Genomic DNA, 15326 nt, shown 5'->3' on the forward strand with positions numbered 1-15326 from the left:
CGAGCGCCGCCCCGGTGTGCGAGCGCCGCCGCCGCCCCGGGGTGCGAGCGCTGCCGCCCCGGGGTGCGAGCGCCGCCGCCGCCCCGGGGTGCGAGCGCCGCCGCCGCCCCGGTGTGCGAGCGCCGCCCCGGTGTGCGAGCGCCGCCCCGGGGTGCGAGCGCCGCCCCGGGGTGCGAGCGCCGCCGCCCCGGGGTGCGAGCGCCGCCCCGGGGTGCGAGCGCCGCCGCCGCCCCGGTGTGCGAGCGCCGCCCCGGGGTGCGAGCGCCGCCGCCGCCCCGGGGTGCGAGCGCCGCCGCCCCGGTGTGCCCTCCCCGGCCCGCCCCCGCGGCGCGCACTCGGCAGGGCTGCGAGCAGCAGCTCGGACAGAGGCACCTCTCGTGCAAGAAAAGCCAAGGGACCCGCTGGAAAAAGGTCCCGCGCGGTCCCAGGCTCCCCGAGCCCGGCCGAGCTTCCGCGGAGGAGGGCTGGAGTCGGGCAGGGATGATGCTGACCATTGTGCTGCATAAATCCTGTCAGCCCTCTAAAGGCACCTGTGCGACATTGCCTGTGTGAGAGAACTCCAAAAGCTACAGTTATGCTCAGAAAAAAAATATTGATATTAAAATCTTAATTCTGAATATCCGTGTGGGAAAAAACACAAATGTTTATATCTTAAAATATGTAAGCACAAAGGAACACATATCTCGGCCAATTGCAATTTCAGCCCTTTCTATTTGTATTAATGAATGTAATGGTCATTAATCTCTGGGTGTGTAATGGATACAACCAGATCTTAACCAGCCAAATTATTCACGCATAGTTCAGGAACAAAGTATTTTCTATCACTTCTTGTCTGCTAATGTTTCTTTCACAACCAGTATATGACAAGAATCTATACCTTAAATTTAACATACTACACGTTCTTTTCACAATTGTTGCATGTGTAGTGCTTAGTGTTGTTTAATCTAATAGCCAAAGAGATGCAAAGGAATTAAAACCAGTAGGATCTTAATGCAATATCCTCTGTTTCTGTAGAATCTTAGAATTCTTTTCTCTGCATTTAAAATGCTTGGCTGAAAATGTAGCATGGTTAAGCTTTTTCTATTAATTTTTGAATCCTCTGGAAGAAACAAAGTATTTAGATAATTTTTACCCCCCCCAAAAAAAGCTTCATATATTTTAGTTTTAGGCGTGTAAGATAGTTAATTATTAAATAAATATTGCACAGTCAGCGTTTTTGCTACTCTTATTTCTCCATTGAATTACTGCAAACACTGAAGTAGAGTTTTTTTCTCAGCAGTTTTGCACTTGTCAGGATAATGTCTATAAGCATGTCTGAGGCAACGAAAAATTTTGAGTCGTGTGGCAAGACAACAACTGCCTGCCTTCTCTTGCAGTGTTCTTGCTTGAGCTGACTTGTGTGGCTGTGCGAGGAGTGCTGCAGTTGCTCTGAACACCTGGTTGCTTTCCAGAGCACTGATGGCCAGTGAAGTGATCCGTGCCAGATGCACTGGCTCCCACACAAGCCCTGCTGCCTGTGTGGAGGTGTGGGAAGCTGGGCAGCAATACCCAGTAACCATCTGCTGATTCAGCTCCTGTTTCATGAGCCTGGGGATGGGGCAGTGTGACCTGGAGGAGCAGATTTGCCCTCCCCAAGTTCCTGTGGAAGGAGTTAATGACAAAGCTTTAATTTTGATTATCTTCTCCACTGTGAAGTTGCCATTTCCAGTCTTTCTATGCTGAGTTCTTGCAACAGCTGGAAATCAGAATAAACACAGGACATGAAACACAACTATACCCTCCTTTATCTCTGATTGTAGCCTCCTTCTTAGCCTAAATCCCTGAACAGCTAAGAGTTTAATGTTTTGTGGACCTAGATATTGTACTATAAATATTCTGTGTTTCTGGTGCATATTTTGTAACATACACATTTTTCACTCAAATCTTGAGCTTTAAAAGACCACTTAAAAAATCTGTCACAAACCAATTTTGCAAAGTGTGTTGCCTTAAAAACACTGATGTCACATTGCTCATTTGACACCTGTCTAAGTAACAGCAAATAATTTATCATGCATTCATGTAATTCCCGCTTGACTGGGTGAAATTCAACATATGTATTTTTAAAATTGTATATCTTTGAAAAAATCGGTGAATATTTGCTTAACATATAAAACCTTTTATCCAATTCTGATTTACAATTAATTTGATTGCATGTAATTTCTTAAAGCTGTTTATAGGAACATAACTTGATAGAGGATAGGAAAGTATTTAAAGATGATACAGCTGTAGGATCAGAAGCATCAACAGGTCTTTAGAAAGTTAAGTAATTATAGCATCATTTTACACTGAAGTCTTAACTCCTACTATAATTTATTAATAATCTTAAAGCTTCAACAGATCCTGTTCAATAAAAGGGTTTTCATTTTTTTTATCCTATTTTGCAGCCATAGAATGATGTTTAAGTCCATCCATTTCAAGTGAAATATATTCAGGTTATTCTGCCTTCACACCTACTCCCTCATGTTTGTGAATTTTGACTTCCATGTTGATGGTACCTTCATCTGTAATGGCATTTACAATGCAGTTTTGACTTCCATGTTGGTGGTGCCTTCATCTGTAATGGCATCTAGGAATAGGTAAACTTTTTTTTTCCCCCAATTAAATGTGAACTAATGTTATTGAGACCAGTGAATTATTCAGGAACAATAGATTGGGGTCTGCAGGGAGCATTGATGGGTACCCTGACTACAACAAATAGATTACATTGAAAAGTATAATTGCAAATGGCAGAAATAATGAGTACTTAGAATTTCTATAGTGCCTTTCATTTCCAGGCAACCATTGCCCGATTTCTATACCAGCATTAATTACTGGTAGTTAATCATCACAAACCTTCTTGAAATAATACTTATTGTTATTTTGATTTTATAGATTGCTTAATGACTGGAGTTCCTCCAGATCCACACTTGTGTAACTGAGATAAGAATTTCTCCCACAATGTCCTGTTGGCCTTGGATTTAACACCTAGTTCTTGGCTTTAGCAGGCTATGGATAATTGATAGTTTCAGAAAGGAATATATGAAAGAAATATCTATTCTCTTAGAAAATGCCTCTTGGATCTGTTTTGGGAGTCATTTATTAGTTTCCTTTCCCAAGAAAAGATGAGAACAGGAGAGGAAGTTCAGCCAGGAGGGAACCAGTCTTCCACGATGGTTTTCTTTCAGCTTGGCTGTTGATGGTAGTCACCATCAAGCAGACTGCAATCCAGAATAGCTCTCCCAGTAAAATTACAGGTGTGAAATGGGGATAGAGACAGCAAGGAAAAAAATCTTCAAAAGATGCCATGTTTGATGCTTCTAGATGGGCATGAGGAGAAAGCAAAAGAAGAAAGGAGAGAGGGGAAAACAGCATTAACCTAGCCATGGGGTTTGGATTCCTACTTTGGCATTTCATCTCAGCCCAGTAAAACTGATGTGCAGCAAACCTTGCCATTCTTCAGGGAGAAGCAGACAGAATGCTCTCACTGGACCTGAAAAACCTTCCACTGTTCCATCAGTTTCCTCACGGCCCTGAGCTGCTCAACAGAGCCTCGGCCACAGAAAAAAAACTGTTACAGCTTGCACAGAGCTGTGCATGACAGATTTTTTTCCATGCTTTGATAATCATGTTTTGTTGGGTATTTGAAATCCTTGACAGAGACAAACATTTTAGTGCCTTCTTACAAAACTTTTTAGCACTGTTGCAGAATACCTACTGATATGAAAGCACCTATGGGTAAAGTCTGCATGCCAGCACTTCTACAGGATTTAGAATGTTTCTCTTTTTTTACCTTTTCCTTTAGCTTTTGGTAAGCTTTGGTGTTGCCTAATAACAAAATTTACACGGAGTATAGCACCACCTCCTGTCCAAACCCGGGCTTTGGTGCAAATAATGGAGCAAAGCAAAAAGTTCTTTAAAGGTGAGAATTTTTTTTGAATGTATAAAGCAAAATGGAAAAATGTGAACTTTTATTCCTTTCTAATGACTTTTGGTTCGTGTATTTCGTAATAGGAATTTCAGGTTTGCTTTTACTAGAATGTGTTCTTATGGTTGCAAAGGTTTTTGCTAATGTAAATTGAATTAAGAAAGTTAGCTGGTTGTTGATGTTTTAAGAAAATAAGAATACAAAATGTTCATTTTAAAATTATTTCATTAATAAACTCGAAATTCAGAGATAATATGCACAAGTAGAGACTTTTGCAGAGAAAACTACTTGTGTAGCTCTGGCTTGCATGGTTTCTAAGATTTTTTGGGGGCAATATCTGATTTTTGTTCCAGTTTTGTACATTTCCCGGCCTTGATAAGAGTAGTGTAAACTTCATAACTTCGGCAGGGCCTTGCAAGATTATATGTGTATGTATGAAATATGAACTGTTCACACAGCTGTACTGAACAGAAGTTGCTCTAAGCCAAGGCTGGTGTTTATTTTAGATAGTTTTTCCTAAGCTTCACTCTCTCTGAGTGTGGGATAATGAATTTAGGCCAGACATAATTTAAATTAGACAAATGGGGAGGGATTGCTGAGCAGGTAGGTGAATCTGTAGGCACTAATCATCTTAAGATTTGCAGGGAAGCACAAAATTGTATATGTGGCATAGCAATTACACCATTTGTAATATAGCCCTAACTAGTACAGCCTTACGGGATGCAAACTTTTAACTGAGAGCAAAAGGTGATGTTTCTTTTTGGAAGCATTTACATCTGGAATCAGATACTGAAAGCTGTAGATCTGTTTCTTCAAACTTAAAGATGTTTCTGCAGGCATGTGCACCTGAAACTGCTCTCTATATAGCAGCAACAGATTTATAGGTGTCATCCCATACATTTTTGTGTTTAAGTTGCCCAAAAGCCTGGAAAAGACTGTAGGGAGATCTTGAGGGTCAAAGATGTAAGGAAAAAGAATTAAAATGCTGATTGTAGGAAAACAGGAGTAAACCTTTCATATAATTAAGTCATTATTCCGTGTGGGTGAGGCGATGCCTTTGTCTTTGCCCAGTGGCCAGGAGGTGGCCAGCGGGGCCATCCTGGGGCTGTCCCTGCTGGATTTCCTCGGCAAGGGGCCCCACAGGGTGGTGCTGGAACGTGACCGAGCTCACTGGGACACAGCTTCTGGCTCTGCCAGAGCAAAGGGCTCCGTGTGAGCAGGAACCCCCTGGGGCACCATCCCACCTGCAAAGGAACTTGATAGAAAGAGGCACTCTGCCCACTCATACACTGCTTTTGCAACAAGTCATGAGGAATGCCTGGTCCATTTACAGAGTATTTATCTAGTACTGATAGTGTCCAGCATGCATCAAAAACATATGATGATGTCTCCTAAATATCTCAATACCATGGGGTTTGGCTCCAAATACTTTTGATTCCAGTTGATGTCAATCAGTTTTGGTCTGTGTAGGAATCCTTGATACAAAGGGTTAGAAATTAAATCGGGTATAGGGTACTTAATGAGTGTCATGAGGGCAACATTGCAGCAGCTGTGTGAACTATTCAAGTGGCAGCAAAAAAACCTAGACAAATAAAAAGACCTAAGCAAAACAACAACAAAAAAACCTCCCAAAAAAACCCCAAAAGAACCCCCCCCCCAAAAAAAAAAAAAAAAACACAAACAAACCAACCAAAAACCCACAAAAACAAAGGAAAAAAATCCAAACAATTCAAAAAACTCAAAAAGCGTTGATTTGACTTGAATCCTTTCAAAAATCTATGTTAGAGCCCAGCCAGGAAGAGATAAAATAATTGTGTAGTAATCACTAGAGTTGTCTCTGCTGCAGAAAGAATTCTGCACACTGTTCCTGTGGTTAGCTCTTCATTTAAAATAGATGTGAGAATGTTCTAGGAAATACAAGAAATATGAGAAGGATGAAAGTAAATCTTTCAAGCTAGGAAGAATAAGTGTCACTGACACAGATATTGTTGCCTTGCTTTACTCAGAAAAAAAAAAAAAAAAAAAGAGGTCTAAATGCTAGAAAGCAGTATTTTTTCTCTGTAGGAGCTAAGCAAACGATTCCTTGCCTTTCCCAGTCTGGGCTCAAATGGCACATGCTGTGGTTGGAAATGCTAACCTGAAGGACAGCTGCACACCACAGGTGAGTTTATTATATAGCTTCATTTGTATGCATGCAGAAGTACACTGGTTTTGAGAAATTTAATTGATACCTTTTTTCCATTGCCAACATAATTTTTCCTCAAAGAGAATGAACAAGATCTCTGACAACCTGTTTAGTGGGCAACCAGGGGTTGAAGGATGGGAGAGGGTTAAAGGAGATTTTCTTTAGATTCCTGAGGCCTATGAGTCAGTATGTCCATGAGCAAAGGTTACATAAACTAATAGATTAGAACAAGAATTAGTTGCATAAACACTATTACTGCATTTCAATCTGTCACAGAGTCAAGCCTGCAGATTATTGCAGGCAGAGCTAGCCTGGGGCTTGCACTCCATCTTGCTGGACTGCCTCTGCCACTGGATACATTTGAAATAGCATTGTTGTCTGGCTGTGGGGTTCCTCTGAAATCTAGGGCTTAGTGCAGCAAGCCTTATTTAATATACAATGGTGTTGCTCTCAACTCCTGTCTAATTTGAGATGTCAGTCTGGTATATTGGCTGTACAATAATTTTGCCTGTTTTATTTAACCAAGGATCATTGTGCCTCTTACGTGACTGGTTCACTATAGGCAGCCCCAGGGACTAGATTCAGACCCTCTTCAAATTTCCCTGCAACTTTCCTGAAGCCTCTGACACTCTTTCTTCCATGATACTCTCTCCCCAGAATATCCTGGATGAAGTCAGGGAGACCAATATAAGCAGCTCCTGCTGCATGGGGAAGAAATGAAGATGGATATGTTACCCAGGCCTGTTGTCCAGGGGAAGGGAGTCTGGATTTGGAATTTTGGGTGGACTGGAGCTCATTCACAGGCTGTGAGACATTATGATGCCTGTGGTCTGAGTTGTTTGGGAATGTTGCAGGTCACATGGGAAAGCAAAGCCTTTCTTGGAGCTGCAGAGCTGTGTTTTTTCAAAGTGCATGAGGGCAAATTATTCTCTGAGGCTGCAGAACTTTCCTCTTGTGTAGTGTTTTCCTTTGCACTTTCCCCAGCTTCTTGCTGATTCCAATTCATCATTTTACATGTGAGAACTGAGGCATCAGAGTTTAAGTTTTTATTTGGATGCTTAACTCCCATTAAGTAAAGCAAACTCTCTCTACAGCAGGCTTTTTTCATAGCCCTCAGCCCTGGGCACCAGTTAACATCTAGAACAGACTCTGATACTTTGTTGTTCAAAGACCAGGTAATTTTTTTGTTAATGACACCATTTGCAAAAGTAAACCAAGGAGGCCTAGTATCTACATGAATGTAGTTTTGTAAAAAAAGTCAGATTCAAACTTGCAGGAGTGTCCTGCAAGGTGGGCAAGTCACATAAGGACAGAGTTAGTGATGACTTCTCACAGTGTGGTGTTCTGCAGTGGGGTTTTTTTCTGGAAGCAGGCCCTGGGAGCCCTACCTGATTACATGGTCCTGGCTTCCCTCCTTTTCAGTTGGGAGTACAGAACAGATGGAAGACTAGCAATCAAATGCAGGGCGAAGCTGAACATGTGATTAAATTATCAAAAGGCCAAAGCCCTTATGCATGAAAGGCAGCTTAAACCTACCCCAAAACTGGCTTGAAGGGTTGATTTTTTTTGAAATTATTTATTGCATTTTGCTAATGGATATTAAAGAAGTGGAGGGAAAACATTCTAGTGGTTGTGCATGGGAGGAAATTATATCTGTGAGAAGTAGAGCAGAGTCTTCATGTGATAGTCCCCTGATTTAAGAGGAGATGTAAGGTTTTGTGCAATTTCATCTTTGGCTTATTGCAAAACATGCTTTAAAAAGGGAGCTTGTTTTCATTCTCCATAAGCTACTGTTCTATTTGATAACCAAACTAAAAATAGTGCTTTGTAGAGATTTGCTAAGTCTTTGAAGTACATGAGATGGTTTGTACCAGTGGGCTGCCTCACTAACTGCCAAGGTAAAATAAAGGCAAAAGAACTGGTCTGCTTTGTTGAGAAAGCTGCTCTTGTTTCCAAGATGAAAAAGAAAGGAGATGACAGAGCTCAAAACCACTAATTTTCACAGGTCTAAAAATTCTGACAGCTTTCAAAAATATTAATTCTGCAAAGAAGAGAAGTGCATCTATGTTGCTCCTTGAAAAAAGTCATGTCAGTAGTGTTACAGCATTATTCCCAATGAAGATAAATGTAGGTGACCTGGCAGATTTAATGGAGACTTTAATGAGATAAACCCACACAAATCATCTTCCTTTCCACAGAAAAATAAAACTGCAGAATAGAGGCTTATTCAGAGACCATGCCTGCTATAACTGGGATGTCTAACCAGCAGTTGTCTTCTCCCAGGCACAAGAAGCAGAACTAGTCATGATGCTTGCTGGATAGAAACACTCTATATAGTGTTTACATTTATATCCAAAACTCTATATAGAGTGTTTATAGACAAATTAGGTTAACAGATGCGATAGACATATGGCACATAGCCTAATGGAATATTTGTGGTGATTAATTGGGATGTATTGGAAAGTTTGAAGTTAATGTGATATCACTTACCTGACAGAATTGCTTTTTTTATGGAACTCTGTTAGAAATAATCCTGCTGTTTATGTCAAATAGGTGATGCTAAGTTTCATGTTTTTAAACAATCTCAGGTGCATTTCAGTTGCCTTGAGTGTGTGTGTGAACACTTGCTATGCCAGCTCCTACACCTGACTGACTGGAATTATTTTGGGGTGTCAGTAGAAGCAAAAACTGAAAACTGGCACAGCATACAGAATACCAATTCTAAGAAGGGAAAAGGATTATCTGGAGTAGAGAGCTTCTGACTGGTTATAGGCATATAAAAAGTTAAATTTGCCTATGGTGCATTAGTTATTATCTTGAAGGCTCTCTCAGACTCTGCTAAGGGGCTGTTATTCTTCAGAAACACTAAAAAATGCTTTACAATGGAGAAATCCAAACCCTGCTCCAAATTGGCTGTGGCAGATGACATTCAGGCAAATGAGCAGTGTTACCCACAAGACAGCATATTGTTCCTGGAGGGCTGCCTTATTGTGGAAGACTAGAACATATCCCAGAAATGCATTAAGATAAAATCTGCCTGGTGAAAGGTGCAGTTTCACTGGCTTAAGTGGCTTTGAATCAACAGACAACAAGTATCAGCCTTCCAGGGTTTCCATGCAGAGCCTCCAGACGGAGATGTAAATAAATTTCAGACAGTGTTTGTAGGCACTCAAACCTGCCCCACAAAGAGCAGCAGAGCTTGGCAGGTTCAGGAGGAGTTCAGAAGGCACGGTCTGGGTGGGTTCAGGTCACCCACCTGGCAGGGAAAAGTTGTTCTAAATGACAGCAGACCAGGAAGTGCAAGAAAATACTGTGGGGTTATAAATGGGAAGGGGTGAGAGAAAGACTTCAGTACCTGGTTTTTGGAGGCACCAAACAAACAGGATGATTTTCCTACCCCATTTCCTCTTCTGAAGAGGAGTAGATGGCCAAAATAGCCAGTGGATTTTAGGTTAGATAAAGGGATTTTGGGTTAGGACTGGACTTCTCTTGAATGTAGAAGCCCTGGTTGCCTGGATGGAGACTGATAAAAGCTGGCCTGCAGGTCCAAAGCTCTGCCTGGGTGGTGCCCTTCTTCAGCAGGCAAGCAGAGCTGATCACCAGGTGACTCAAAGTCAGGGGGCTGGTGGCTTGCTTTCACATGACCCTCAAGCACCCAAACCAGTAAACAGTAATTTTGAAAGCTTTCTTTCATGACTGGGCATAGGACTTTAATTTCATGAAATTATACACATTCTCACGTGTCTAAGCCCTGGATGAAGTTCTCAGGAAAGCATGCTAGTTAGGCTGAGCCACAGTGGCAGAACTGTTCTGAAATCATTCTCTTGAAAAATAACACTGTCCTTCTCCTCAAAATAATTTCTTCAGCATTGTCTGGATTTGGCCTAATGGATCTGTAGGCTACTGATTACTCAGCTTCCTTTAACTACCAACTTTCTTAAAGAAAGATACAAGAATAAATTCCCCAGATCTGAATTTGAGGCAGTTTTACACCTTTTCTCATCAAGTGTAGAATGAAAAAGCTGTATGCCAATTGCATTATGGATGCCCAGATTTGTGACCTGTTGATGTAAAAGTTGGTCACCACTATCTTCCAGTAAGCACATTTGATGCTTTCAATGAAAATAGTCAACCTTGCTGGACATAGAAAATCTGGGACAAGAAAGCCCTGCAACTTCATTCTGTAAAGGGTTTAGGGGAAAAGCTGAGTGTACAATATTGTCCTCTCATCTCTTATATGTTCTTGGGATGTCCTTTGGGCAACGTGGGAGTCATTTGGAAGATGCATTGCATACGGAGTTGTTCCATGGCTGGCCACTGGAATGTTGGAGCTACAGGTGCCAGGGCTGTGTCTCACCATGTCAGCCAAGGGTCTTTGGCTGGAATAAAAAAGGGAGATGTAGAGCTGCCCTCTCCCTGCAGCACCATTGCAGTCCTGTACCATGGGATGGGAAGAGTCATCTGGGCATGATCCTGGGCCAGCAGGAATGCTGATAAGGATGTGCTGGAAGGAACAGGTTCAAGGAACTTCTGTTTCCAGCCTGGCAGGAAGGATGTCAAGGTCAGCACAAAGAGCTGACTGCAGATGCCTACTCTGCTTCACTGCTGTAGCACATGTCAGGTAAAATAACCAGCCAGAAAGCTGCTGCTGACCCGTGAATGGCTCTTAACCCCCACAATGCTTCCTGACCTGCAGCCCGAGGGTGTGATTGTTCAGTGAGTCTGTGGGGTGTGCATCTTGGGAACAAAGGCTGGAAGCACACAGGAAATTACAGGAAATTTGCAGCCCATTTTAAAGACTCAGGGAGCAACTGTACATTCCTAAAAGCATTTGGGAGGGGTATTGATCCCCCTCTCTCAGCTGAGCTAGGCCTGATAGGAGGGTATTGGAGAAGGCTTAGGAACAAACTGAGAACTGCTGTAAGTAATTTACAACAATTATTAACTGCTTCTTGAACAGAAACAAAGACGACTTGAAGAGGTTCTTTTCTGATATTTTGGCATCCTTCTCCTTGCTCCATTAGAAATCCAACCATCCTCCCTTGTGTGAAGTTCTAAATGGAGGGTATAGGCCAGAAAAGAATAGAAGCAACTCACAATGTGGAAACTTGAAGTGATCATCATGAAAGGACTGAGTGTAGCCCCTCATAAAGGTGAGCAAAAGAGGAGATTCTCTACAAAAAATGGGCCACTGTGGATGGGGACAAGACTCCTCTGGTTACACTTGTCCTTGATGTTCCCTGATGCACCACAGGTCACACCTGGCAGCCTGGAGGAGCCGTGTGCCTGTGTCCTCAAGGCAGGATGTTCCTGTTGGGTGAGGAAGGGGTGGGAATTCCCAACAGCAGCACCCTCGGGACCCTGCCCGTGCCTGGCTGAGCCCCTGTGCCAGGCCGAGGGCAGGACACAGCGCTGCCTCCAAGTCTGCCTGCAGGGAGGGCAGCCTGGGACACCCCGAGGGCTGCAGCACGGGGGCTGGGGATGGCCACATTCTGTGGCAACTGTGAGCCCAGAAATTCCTGTGTACCTGTGCCAGGTGAGGGACAGGGCATGGCACAAGTGGGAGCCTCGTGGGAGGGCAGCCTCAGCTGCGAGCACCCCAGTGTGTGTGTTGACATGAACTCCTTGGAAGTCACTTCGGTTCAACTAAGATGTGGGTACTAAGTGGAAACAGGTTCTGGAAAATGGCTTGCAATAGAAAATGGTTTCTAAATTGTTTAGCACAATCTAGATAATTATCTGTATCATACTGCTTTTTCCATTTCTCCCTGCTCAGAACAATCTCACTCTTTGCAATCCACTTGTTCCCAGTCTGTGCCCACAGGATGGATGCATTCTGGGCTTGGGGTTTGATTTATTTTCTTTCTGATTGTTCCACGTTACCAGAAGCAATGGGTATTTCCTACTGGTGATTTCACCTTTATGTGAGGGTTGATATTGAACACATACCAGGATGCCTTGGCCCAGGAGTCAATTCCTTTGTATACCTTTTATAATTTTCCTTTAACCCTTACAATTTTATTCCTCCCCCTCTGCTCCTCCTCTTCCTGCCCCTGTGTGCCTCCCCTCGCTGTGCTTCCCTGGCGGCATTGCCAGCTCTGCACAGGCCCAGTTTCTCTAATCAGATGAAGCTGCAGGATTATCTCTCTCCCTCCCTCCTAGGCTCCATTTTATTTCCTCTCCGGCCAAGGGGGGTGCCAGGAAGGCAGAGGGAACCCCATCTCCCAATCTCCTGCCTTTGACTCTCTCTAACAATCCCATCTCCCTCCCCTTATCATATGCTCACCTTAGTGTCAACAGCATCAGGCAGATCAAGGAGACGAAATCTGACCTCCTTGGGCTTTTGTTCTCCTCAGATTTCTGAGCATCTGTTTTTAAATACCCTCCAAGTCACTTGTGCAGGGAAGCTGGATGTGCAGTCTCTGAGTGGGGGGAAGGTAAGGACCACGGCAGTTCTCTGGCTCCTGTAAGGACACCGAGTCCTCTCCGCTTTGCCAGGAGGGGAACAAAGCAGATGAGAGGAAGGGAAGGGAGAGGAGCAGCACAGAGACAGATCCAGGCTTCTGTAAGTGCCGTGTTGGCAGCAGGGGGTTGGTAGCTGGACTGAAAATCCCAGGAAATGGTAGCTTTCTCTTTTTCTGAAATGATGGGAACTATGACTCTGAGCTTTAATTGAATTTAATGTAGTTCTGTAGAAGGTGGGTTTTTTTGTGCTGATGTCTTTCACTTACATGTGTATGTGTTTGTCTTTTAGTAAATATTTCCAGTGTATACATGTCACTGTTTCTTTAGGGGAGAAAAATCCCATAAGCTTGTATCTGTGAGTTTATGAAGGTGCTTTTTGATTATCTCTTGAGTATATGTTAGTGTTTGGATACTAAAAATAAGAGAAAAGTGTAAATTTTATTGCTTTAAATTTCTTCCTTTTAGTACTAATATGCCAGAGAATCATTTACCTTACTGTTTTCCACCATGTGTACCACTTGTTTTTTAAATTCCTAGGAATATCCAACACTAGAAAAATCTGAGGAATATTTCAGTGCTTTCTGCATATCAGCTTTGTTTTGCACTTTACCTTCCTAGATAAATGGTCAATTGCTATTTAAAATGGCAAATAACATTTTTCTCTTAAACAAAAAAAAAAAAATGTTTTTCCCAAAGTCACAAATTTGATTTGGTTTGGCTTTTTATTGTCACCAGATTAATATTTTATATCAGAATCCTTAGAAGGCTATTTTCTGTGTCTGTTGTGATTAAAAGCAAGAGTCTGTGCTGATACACTCCTGGATTTTAGGGGAAGAGGGAAAAGGGAGGGGGAGCAAGCAGTTATTTCCATTTAGAGAACTCTAAGAATGAAAGGTGATGGGAAAGGAAAGATAAATACATTTTGTAAGATATTTATCTCAGACATAAGTGAGATGGACATCATATAGATCAAAATCTACCTCTCTTCCATTGACTCATGCTTCTAAGTAATAATCTCATACAAAATACAAAACTATCAGTGGTTTTCTTGCACCAAAGACATTGATGAAAGCTTGCAGATGGTTGTTTGCATGTTTTAGTGTATGTCTGAATGTTTGCAGGACATCAACTGTAGTAAGATCTGAATTCAGAGACCTCTGCATGGAGTCCCTGTGTAAAACAATTAGGTTTTGAGGAGTTTTCATTCAGGAGGGTGGATTAGATGAGGACTTTGTGTTTTCATGCCATGTCTTGGTTACTTCATAAACACGTCTCTACTTACTGGGTTTTGTCGACTTTTATTGTCCAGACATTCTATCTTAACTGTATTTCAGGGAAAGCTGGAATTGCAATTCATTTTATCTGACAGTTATTTAGGGCTGCATAAACAAGAGCAGTAAACTGTATATGGCCTTGTAATGTCAGAGTTGGTTTATAATATGAAATGTGATAAATTTCCCTCAGATAACCATGTCAAGTTCACATTTTTCTTTCCATAGTGAACTATGCATATTCAAACTGCACTTGAAAAATAAAAATGTATGAGGGACGGTAAAATGGGAAAACTGTAATTGATGATCATTAGACTTCTGAAGTTGGATTTTCTTTCTTTCTTTCTGTTAGGGCAATGACAAAGGGTAAATTTGATGTAGCTTTTAACTTACACTGCAGATGAGCAGAGGTATTTGCTTGTACCAGTGAGATACTGTTACACCTGACTGCAGGCAGATTATTTCTGAGCAGAACTGCAACAAAATCCTGTTTCTTCTCCAGTGGACTCTTCTGGAGGTTAGAGAGACTAAATTGCTCATTCCTTTGCCCTGGAGTTAATGTTTTTTAGACAAGGCTGGGAGTGTACATCATATTGCAGGCTGTTACACATTTTGCAGGAGAATGCAACCTAGGAATGATGCTTTCCAAGGCTAGGGACTTGAAAGAGACCTGTTAATGGTATTTGTTATGCAAGTATTTTTTCCAATGAATCAGAAAAGAAATCTTATTTTTGTTATCATACCAATATTTTTGTTGCTGCAAGTATCTTTGGCAGGTGTGTGTGATATTTCATTGCTTCTAGTCTCAAGCCCTTTTGGCCCAAGAGCAACAGTACAGCAGGAATCATAGGCTGCAAGTGATATTGCACTTTACTTTCCTTGTCAGCCTTGAACTCTTTTTTTTTTTTTTTTTTTTCCTTAAATAATTTTCCATGGCCATGAGCCATACTATAGGGACTGCAGGCACTGGGCTTTTAGTAAATTCTTGCAGCTTTGTTGTACAGAAATAAGAGGTTTTTAACTGGTGTAAACAGTAAAGCTGTTTAAACAGCTAAACAGTATCTCTCTGGGATATTAAGATCCTGGAAGATGTGAGTTAAACAAATTTTGAATAGCCATTTTTTCTTTTTTTTCTTTTCCAGGGGGGTTGGGGGCAGTATTTCAGTTGTGAGAGAGAGAGATCTTTTCTGTAAAAGCAAAATGAGGAGAATGAAAAAAATTGTGGAGTACAGTGGTCAGGAATATTTGCATTGAGAAGGCAGTGAACTGAAAGATACTGCTGAGCTTTTCTGAGATTAAGATAATTTGATGCAATATTTCCTATGGATGCCTCATAACAACTAAATTAATCTATAGCTGTGCAGCTCACAGTCCATCTGTATGTTAAGAACTCTCCTTTAGGAGTATCCCCCTGATTGCTTAAGAGATTGGAAGAAGATGGCCTCTTCCATTTATAAAAGCT

General features: G+C 42.0%; 1 protein-coding gene across 3 annotated transcripts in view; it reads left to right on the forward strand.

Moving 5' to 3' along the window:
• GPRIN2 (G protein regulated inducer of neurite outgrowth 2) overlaps positions 1 to 15326 on the forward strand; it is a 33671-nt gene that overhangs the window by 4248 nt on the left and 14097 nt on the right. For 2 of the 3 annotated variants that reach the window (XM_021536177.2, XM_021536178.2), the window contains exon 1: positions 12230 to 12565. The gene's annotated coding sequence lies outside the window, so the exon portion shown is untranslated. Of the gene's footprint in view, positions 1 to 2423; positions 2616 to 3820; positions 3938 to 6007; positions 6105 to 11152; positions 11282 to 12229; positions 12566 to 15326 lie in introns of those variants that run through there. The other variant, XM_021536174.3, reaches the window with a different exon arrangement.

Source organism: Lonchura striata, chromosome 7 (genome assembly GCF_046129695.1).
Source record: "Lonchura striata isolate bLonStr1 chromosome 7, bLonStr1.mat, whole genome shotgun sequence".
In the NCBI taxonomy this organism is placed as follows: domain Eukaryota; kingdom Metazoa; phylum Chordata; class Aves; order Passeriformes; family Estrildidae; genus Lonchura; species Lonchura striata.